Source organism: Pseudophryne corroboree, chromosome 7 (assembly GCF_028390025.1).
Source record: "Pseudophryne corroboree isolate aPseCor3 chromosome 7, aPseCor3.hap2, whole genome shotgun sequence".
Classification (NCBI taxonomy): Eukaryota; Metazoa; Chordata; class Amphibia; order Anura; family Myobatrachidae; genus Pseudophryne; species Pseudophryne corroboree.
The window spans coordinates 54935064-54945151 of record NC_086450.1 but is presented as its reverse complement, the minus strand read 5'-3'; positions in this window follow the sequence as shown (position 1 = coordinate 54945151).

The following is a 10088-nucleotide window of genomic DNA, read 5'->3' as shown; positions in this document are numbered from 1 at the left end:
TGGGAATAAAGGTCATGTGGTAGTATCATGCCCAGAAAAGCCGGAAAACTTCAGGGCCTGAGGGTGATGGGAAATATCCTGTCAGGCCAGAAGTCAGAATTTCCCAAGAAGACTTTTATCATTCCGGTGACCTTGAAGATCCTCGGTCAAACTGTCAAGACTGAGGCCTTTGTGGACAGTGGGCCCGACGGGGTTTTTATGGACCGCCAATTCGCCCTAAAACACTCTGTTCCCTTAGTACCCTTGGCATCGGAAATTGAGATTTGTGGGTTAAACGGGGAACCATTATCCCAAGGTAAAATTACCTCTTGCACTAGCCAGATTTCTTTGTTTATTGGAGCCACACACTCTGAGGAGTTGTCCTTTTATGTGACTGTCTGTACTTTTGCCCCATTGGTGTTGGGGTTACCCTGGTTAAGGGCCCACAATCCTCAATTTGACTGGGTCTCTGGGGAGATTCTTAGTTGGGGTACTGATTGTTTCAGGAGTTGTTTGAGCCTTCCAGTCAGGCTCTCGCAGCTAAGTTTGCCAGGATTGCCAGGGTGTTATGCAGATTTTGCGGACGTGTTCTCCAAAAAAGTTGCAGAGGTACTACCTCCCCATCGCCCCTATGACTGTGCCATTGATTTGTTGCCAAATGCTAAGCTTCCCAAGAGCAGGTTGTACTCCCTGTCACGTCCTGAGACTCAGGCTATGGCAGAGTACATTCAGGAGAACTTGGCTAAGGGATTTATCAGACCTTCACAGTCTCCAGTTGGGTCGGGGTTCTTCTTCGTGGGTAAAAAGGACGGTTCGTTGCGACCCTGCATCGACTTCAGGGAATTGAACCGTATCACGATTAAAAACTCATACCCACTGCCTCTCATTTCGGTCTTGTTTGACCAGCTTCGTACTGCCACCATTTTTTCTAAGATTGACCTACGCGGTGCGTACAATCTAATCCGAATAAGAGAGGGGGATGAATGGAAGACTGCCTTTAATACCCACTCAGGGCATTATGAATATTTGGTGATGCCTTTTGGGCTCTGTAATGCCCCGGCAGTCTTCCAGGATTTCATGAATGATGTGCTCAGGGAATATTTGGATAGATTCTTAGTTGTATACTTAGATGACATCCTAATCTTCTCCCATTCCCTGGAGGAACATCGGAAGCATGTACGCTTAGTCCTCCAGAAACTCAGAGACCACCGGCTTGGGGCGAAGCTGGAGAAGTGCGAATTTGAAGTTCAGCAAATCGCATTTCTAGGATATATTATCTCCCCAGAAGGTTTCCAAATGGAGGGTTCCAAGGTACAGGCAGTCCTGGATTGGGTGCAGCCCACTAGTTTGAAGGCGCTTCAGCGTTTCCTGGGCTTTGCGAATTTTTATAGACGATTTATCGCTGGATTTTCGTCTATAGTGGCGCCCTTGGTGGCACTCACTAAGAAAGGGGCGGATGTTGCTCACTGGTCTTGTGAGGCTAAAGCGGCTTTTGCCCGTCTCAAAAGGGCATTTGTTTCGGCCAAGGTGCTGCGACACCCAGATCCAGAGCGTCCTTTTGTGGTGGAGGTGGATGCCTCTGAGATGGGTATTGGGGCAGTGCTTTCTCAGATGGGAGTGTCTGATAATCGCCTTCATCCCTGTGCTTACTTTTCCCGTAAATTTTCGCCTGCCGAGATGAATTATGACGTGGGTAACCGGGAATTGTTGGCTATTAAGGATGCACTCGAGGAGTGGAGACACTGGCTTGAGGGGGCTAAGTTTGTGGTCTCAATTCTCACTGACCATAAGAATCTGGCATATTTAGAGTCAGCGAAGCGTCTCAATGCCAGGCAGGCACGATGGGCTTTGTTTTTTGCTCGCTTTAATTTTTTGATAACATATCGCCCTGGGTCAAAAAACATCAAGGCTGATGCGCTCTCGCAGAGTTTTGCTCCAATCCAGGAGACCACCGAGGAGCCGTTGCCCATTGTTTCCCCATCATGTATTAAAGTGGGCATTACCCAGGACCTCTTATCATTAGTCCTTAGAGCACAGGAGCAGGCTCCTCCAGACCTTCCGGTAGGTCTTTTGTTTGTGCCTCCTAGGTTAAGACAGCGAGTGTTCCTGGAATTCCATGCCAAGAAGTCGGCAGGTCACCCGGGTATTGCCAGAACTCGGGAGTTGCTATCTAGGGCGGTGTGGTGGCCCTCGGTGGCTAAGGATGTGGATCAGTGGGTTCGGGCATGTGACATCTGTGCCCGAAATAAGACTCCTAGAGGGGTTCCTGTTGGCCCATTACATCCACTCTCTATCCCATCTAAGCCATGGACCCACATTTCAATGGATTTTGTGGTGGACTTGCCCAAATCCTCGGGGATGACAGCCATCTGGGTTGTCGTTGACAGGTTTTCGAAGATGGCGCACTTCGTTCCACTGGTTGGGCTGCCATCAGCCAGACGCCTGTCTGAATTATTTATGCTGCATGTTGTGCGTCTCCACGGGTTGCCACTTGATGTGGTCTCTGACCGCGGATCCCAGTTTGTGGCCAAATTCTGGAGGGCATTTTGTTCCGATCTCCAGATTTCTGTCAGCTTGTCGTCAGGCTACCATCCGCAGTCTAATGGGCAGACTGAAAGGGTGAACCAGTCCTTGGAGCAGTTCCTCAGGTGTTATGTCTCCAAGTGTCAGACTGACTGGGTTGCTCATCTGTCCATGGCGGAGTTTGCCTATAACAACGCGGCTCACTCTGCTACAGGGATCTCTCCCTTCCTTTGTGTGTATGGGCATCATCCTAAGGCCAATTCTTTTGACCCCCTGGACTCCACGCCTGGTGGTTCCTCTGTGGTTTCGGTCCTTAGAGGTATTTGGCGGAAAGTGAAGAAAGCCCTTGTGTCTGTGTCATTAGTGACCAAAAGGGTTTTTGATAAGCGGAAAAGACCCTGCAGCTTCAAATTAGGAGACTTCGTCTGGTTGTCTACCAAGAATTTGAAGTTGAGACAGCCATCTCATAAGTTAGGGCCCCGGTTCATCGGCCCTTATAAGATCACCAGGGTTATCAATCCGGTGGCATTTCAGTTAGATCTGCCCCGTTCTTTGGGTATCAATAAAACATTTCATTGTTCCCTTTTAAAACGGGCGATTAGTAATCCTTCTTCCAGTGGAAGACCTTCCCCTCTTCTGATACGTGGCCAGAGGGAGTTTGTTGTTGAAAGGATTCTTGACTCCAAGGTGGTTCGGGGTCGGCTGTCATTTTTGGTGCACTGGAAGGGGTATGGCCCGGAGGAGCGGTCGTGGGTGCGCAGTTGTGATCTTCATGCCCCCAGACTGATACGCTCTTTCTTCTCGCAGTTCCCCGATAAACCCGGTGGTAGGGGTTCTTTGACCCCTCGTCAGAGGGGGGGTACTGTTAGGGTCTCCTGCCCTGTGCTGCCACGTCGTCATGGCAACCGGGAGACAAGTGCTAGTGGAGTAACCTGAGCGCAGCTGATACTCCGGTTCGGGTCTTTTGCTGTGCAGTGGTTATAGGCTCTGTGCACGGCAGGGGATCCGGTGCTGGTTTTTGTGCTCACAATCTGTGAGGTCTGAGTGGGGCGTGGACAGCACCTGCTTTATAAGGCCTCTTTTCAGGGTAAGCAGATGCTGCTGAATCTCTGTTGGTTAGTCAGTTCATGAAAGTTAGCCAGTACTGTGTAGCTTTGTATTTGTTTGTTGCTTACTGCAAATAGGCCTGGGGATTTGGTATTACACTCTGCCAATCCAGACCTAGCAGTAAGACTGGAGTCAGTCGTTTAGCTTGCTGGGGTTCTGTTATTACTCTGTGAACTTAGCAAGTTTGCGGCTGTATTCTAACACTTGCCTGTCTAATCCTGTCTCACTGTGCTAGGTGTCAGGGGTCAGTTTAGTGGCAGTAAGCTTAAACCTGTGCACTGCAAGTGAGAATCAGGATTGTGGAGGCTCTCCTTGTGTCTATCATTCCATCTCTGACCAAGGAGTTTACTGCCACACCCGTTGGTAACCCTTTAGGGTTTTGCTGTTGCCCTTAGCAACAGCATTTCGGGTTCTCTACGTATTAAAACACAACATCTTGCTTTTTACATCTGAGCAGTTCTAATACAAGGGAGATACCCAGTTCCTTAGCCTCTGGGCTTCTCTGTTCACTGTGTGTGTATTTTGTTACCCTATCACCTTCTGTGTACGTTATGTCATATTCCCCAGTTTGTCTGTGAGTCCATTTGTTTTGCATAACAGTTCAAACACCAGTACATTCCTGCAGACACTGGAGTGCATAACAGTTCTGACACTAGTACTTTCCTGCAGGCACTGGTGTGCATAACAAGTCCTCATGTAATTCCTTGCTAGTTAAAAAAGGTTCCCTTCAACAGGATTAACCCCTGTTGGACCCTTCAACCATAAATTCTGGCTAGAAGAATCTCCCACACAGCCAATGTCTATGTGAAACCCTCTCCCAACCGCAGTCTTTGCTTGACATTGTTCCAACAGATCTGGATTGTGGACAAATGACTGGATTTGCTGTACTACTCTGCCGTTGTTACTTTTAATAAAATGCTTATTACCTTGGGCACTCTATGTTTGTTTGCAAAACAATAATACCAGTACAATTTTTAAACCTTTAAAATTAAACATATGTTCTCCCAATTAACTGATTGATTGACCAACAGACAAGAATAAGAAAAAGGCAAAATAAAATGTACAGGTGGCAATTATGACAGTATCACTCCAAATTCAGTTATCTTTTTCTATGAAAAAAACTGACAATGGTATTACCAAATCTTGTATGTCACATTTTGACTGCAATTTTCTTACACTAAAAGAGGCACACAGTTTCTGGCTGTATTTGTGTCTGTGTAAGTTATAGGCTTCCTCCAGTTGCATATATATTCCTTCCAAGAGGCGACTTTGAATAAACTCCTCTACCCTTGTAACCAAAGAGTTTATCATATCCGTCTGCGGACAGATGACTTGTGTTGTGGCATTGCCTTTTCCTCCTTGTGATGGTGGAAAATCAATCACCAATGTTCCCCAAGTGAGCCCTGTATAATAGACTACTTCTTCTGGACTGCTGAGGTATGTCCCTATGATTATTGTTAAATTACTCTGGGAATCTGTACCTTGACCTTCATAAATTCCTCCTTGTATCATCTATTCTGTTGCCCCTGGTATTCTTGGAATATGGTCCCCTTGAGTTTGAAGAATTATGTGTCCTGTATACCCTGGGCAATCATATCTGAGCCCCCTCTCTATTGACCCCATCATGCACTAAGGGCAATGATACACGAACTCTCTTTCTATTGAGTCCATCATACCCTTGAGTCTGAATTACAATATACTGTATATATTACAATGTGTGCACAACAATCTAGGCAGTGGTTCCCTTACCTAGAAAATGCTTTATGCCTTTAAACCACTCAGAAATATATCAACATATCACTCACAAAAAATACTTCAAAACCAAGAGCAACAACAAGCACTGACTTGGAATTTTGACCATCTTATATTTCTTATTTTCCTGTCTTGTGGATAACATTTTACCATTATCTCTGCTGCTTGAGTATGTAGCAGCTGTTTAATACTATATGGGCAAATGGGTCTTAAACCTGAAATTATATGATTTTTAGGCTAATAGTTTAAAACATTAGACCAATCGTCTTCAATGTATTGTTCTAACAATTCCCTTTTTAAATGACACCCTATTGTGCAATATGCTTCCTTTTCATTTTCAACATAACCAAATGATATGTTAGTATTTATAATTGCTATCAACCTAGGTGCAATAGACCCTTTGTATTTTATTAAAACAACAACACAGGTACAATTTTTACACACACCCATTTGATTACCTATTGTTTCAAATTCTCAGACATCAGAATTTATCTTATTAATATATAACAGTTTATATTCTTTACCTTAAAGAAAATTTCTTTTGACTGACGCCTGGTTAATTAGGATACTCTCTGATCACCACCAACTAAACCTCCACAGACAGAAGAAGTACTAAACAGAGTAAGCAGGTAGATATCTACACACAGTCGCACTCACCGGTTTTGTTGCTCAGTAATTCTCGAGATGTTAGCAAATGCTATCGTCAGTTGGTGAGATGCAGAGTATCCCGGATGAGCCCCCAGAATTGGTGAGATGCAGAGTATCCCGGATGAGCCCCCAGAAATGTTAGGGTTCAAGGACAACCTCTTGGTCTGAACATCAAATACCTTCGAACATCAGTCAGAGGTTCTGTACTTAGCAGCCGGCTGGAGACCAGAAATAATGAGACAACACACAGGAGATATGTAGAAGCTCAGCAGGTCATTTCTGATCTGACTCATTGCTCTAGGAGCCTTTCTTTATACACAAATGAACAAAGGAATAAAGGTATCGCAGTGTGTTAGCCAATCAAAGTACACCATGTGCAAAGATAAACAATTATTTAATTAAAACCAATTATAGCATTCCTGAATATATTCTTATCACTGTTTACTCATTAATTTAATGAGTAGGCCTTTTTCTTTTCGCCATCTAGGCATTAATCTCGAAAGCCTTCTTTCCATTGTCACCTGGACATTCCAAAACATACTCCTTTAATGTTCTCATCACGCAATTAAAGTTTTATCTTAGCCTGGGAGTTAACTAAATGTCCTTGTGACTGCAGCTGGAGAAATCATATTGTTCTCAACAAAATAGTTTCTCACATAAATATCTAAGTAATTCATTTAAGGAAATTACATAAACTAGCTGGCTATGTTCATTGATTATAGCAATGAACATTCTAATTAATACCAAATTAAGAAACCTAGAATCATATAACTGCTTATTGAGTTGAAACTTATATAGCATTATACATATTTTAGCTATTAAATACAAAAATTACAACAATTATTAAGATGTTTTTATATTTATAATTGTTCTATTTCCTTCAAAACGCTTGAAGGTTCTTTTCTGGGCATCTTGCCAATATCTGGGAATCTTGCCAAAAAATACTATCTAGCAACTATAAATCTGAAGGTGTGAATTCTTTAGCCTAACAAGCTACATGTACATGTAGGGAGTCTCTTCCCTGTCAGGTCATCATTTTTAACAAGCTACTGATTCTTATCATATACTAAACATACTGCTGGCTACAAATATATTTCTAACTGTTAATTGAAAGCATAGTGCTTATAAATCAGAAAGACAAAACCTATACAAAATGGAGTCTTTGTGGTTAACGTGTTTTAGCCCCATCACAATGCACATGGTTTTGTCCATTAGAGGAAAATGTTGTTTTGCAATCAACTTTGAAATAGGCCCTATGGGCATAATTCATGTTTGTAAGTAAAGCAAATTATAAAGCAACTGGGCAAAACCATGTTGCACTGCAGGTGTGGCAGATGTAAAGTGCACAGATATTTAGACTTGGGTGGGTTATATATTTTCTGTGTAGGGTAAATACTGGTTGCTTTTGCACATAGCCCACAAATATTCAACAGCTTTATTTTTCACTGCAGTTTAGATTTCAGTTTGAACACACCCCTCCCAAGTCTAACTCTCTGCACATGTTACATCTGCCCCATGTGCGGTGCAACATAGTTTTGTCCAGTTGCTTGATAATTTGCTTTATTTACAAACATGAATCAGGCCCTATCTTTGGGTACATAGCAAACCACAGCCCTAACTGTGTGGAGTTTTTATATGTTCCCCGTGCTTGTGTGAGCTTCCCCCTGGTACTCCGGTTTTCTCCCACAATCCCAAAAATAAACTGCTGGGTTAATTGATTCCTGACAAAATTAACTCTAGTGTAGGGAGCAGAGATTGTATGCTCCTCTTCGGCAGGAACTAATATAAATTGGCAAATGTTCTCTGTAAAGTGTTATGGAATATTTGTGCACCACATAAATAATTGGTAATAACAGAGCAGGCCCTAACCAATATGATGCCCTAGGCAAGATTTTGGCTTGTGCCCCCTAGCACCGCTGCTAGTTCCACCTCTAACCCTGCACCCCTTTCCCAGCACCATCACCCTTACCCATAGCAGTCCTCATTTTGCTGTTCCTACCCCCTATATTTTAAATAGGAACAGTGCACACATTCACCGCGCACAGCCCAAAAAGGGAGGTGTTCTTGCTGGGTAGGGGCATGGCCACACAATAGTTCCCCCAATTCAAATAATGCCACACAGTAGTGCAACTTTATTCACATTGTATCATGCACAGTGGTGCAAGTATAAAAAATGTCTTACGTGTACTGTGTGCGCGCGTCGAAGGCGCGCGTGCAAAAAATGGGTGTGGCCAAATGCCACATGGGGCGTGGTCAATGAAAATGGGGGCGTGATACACATATGGGGGAGGGGCAGATACACGTATGACCCCAATAGTGCCAGATACACGTTGCCCCACAGTGCCAGATATACATTGCCCCACAGTGCCAGATACACATTGACTAACAGTGCCAGATACACATTGCCCCACAGTGCCAGATACAGAAATGCCCCCAGAGTGCCAGATATACATTGCCTCACAGTGTCAGATACACGTTGCCCCACAGTGCCAGATATACATTGCCCCACAGTGCCAGATATACATTGCCCCACAGTGCCAGATACACATTGCCCCACAGTGCCAGATACACAAATGCTCCCACTGTGTCAGATATACATTGCCCCCCGTGCCAGATACAGAAATGCCCCTACAGTGCCAGATATGCCCCCAGTGCCAGATATCCCCCAGTGCCAGGTATACATGCCCCCCCAGTGCCAGATATCCCCAGTGCCAGGTATACATGCCCCCTGTGCCAGATATCCCCCAGTGCCAGGTATACATGCCCCCCTGTGCCAGATATCCCCCAGTGCCAAGTATATATGCCCCCCAGTGCCAGATATCCCCCAGTGCCAGGTATATATGCCCCCCAGTGCCAGATATCCCCCAGTGCCAGATAGAAATGCCCCCCCAGTGCCAGATATCCCCCAGTGCCAGATAGAAATGCCCCCCCAGTGCCAGATATCCCCCAGTGCCAGGTATAACATGCCCCCCCCCTTCCCTGCTCACCGCTGCCGCTGGCCGCTGCCGTCCTGTGTGAGGGAAGGAGAGCGCAGCCTGTGCCTCTCCTTCCCCTCAGTCTCCGGCGGGTGTCTCACAGTTTAATTCAGCGCCGATCCGTGAGCCAATCAGAGCTCGCACCGCGAGCTCTGATTGGCTCACGGACCGGCGCTGAATTAAACTATGACACCCGCCGGAGACTGAGGGGAAGGAGAGGCACAAGCTGCGCTCTCCTTCCCTCACATCAGCGGCGGTGCGAGGAGCGGCGGCCCGTCGGTGTGGGTACGGCGGACCCACGGCTAAATTCTTACGGGTACGCCGTACCCACCCGTACCCGCCCACTTGCACCACTGATCATGCAATAGTGTCCCTAATTCACATTACATCACACAGTAGTACCACTTTACCTTATAAACGTTACTCATTACAGTAGTGCCCCTTATTCACATTAAATCACACTGAATTGCTCCTTATTCATATTACACCACACCATATTGCTCTTTATTCACATTAGACCACACAGTAGTGCCCTTTCTATACGTTACACCACACAGTAGAGTGCCTTATACACATAATGCCACACATTGGTATTGCATTTATACACATAATACCGCACAGTAATGCCACTTACACACATTACACACATTATTAATGTCCTTATAAACATAATTAGACATTATGCCAACCTTGATTAATGCCCTTATACACATAATGCCCCTCACACATATGCCGCACATTACTAATGCCCTTATTCACTTAATGACACACATAATGTCCCTTATGCATATGCTGTACATTAATACATTTATACACATGACACACATAATACCTCTTACACATATGCTGAACACTACTGCACCACCAACCCATCCGCACATAGCACTCACGTGGCTGCTAACACTGTAACCTCTTCCTCTGCTTGGGTACAGATGTGTCCTCATACATCTTGTTTCAATATGCCATGCAGCAGGAGATGCCTGGCATGAGTCAGCTGGCAGCTCTTTTAACGTTAGGCGCCTTTTTTGATGAAAATGCATCTTATTTGCATTACTATGTGGTTACGATGCACAAGCAGCTTCTGCTAATTAAAATGATATGCGG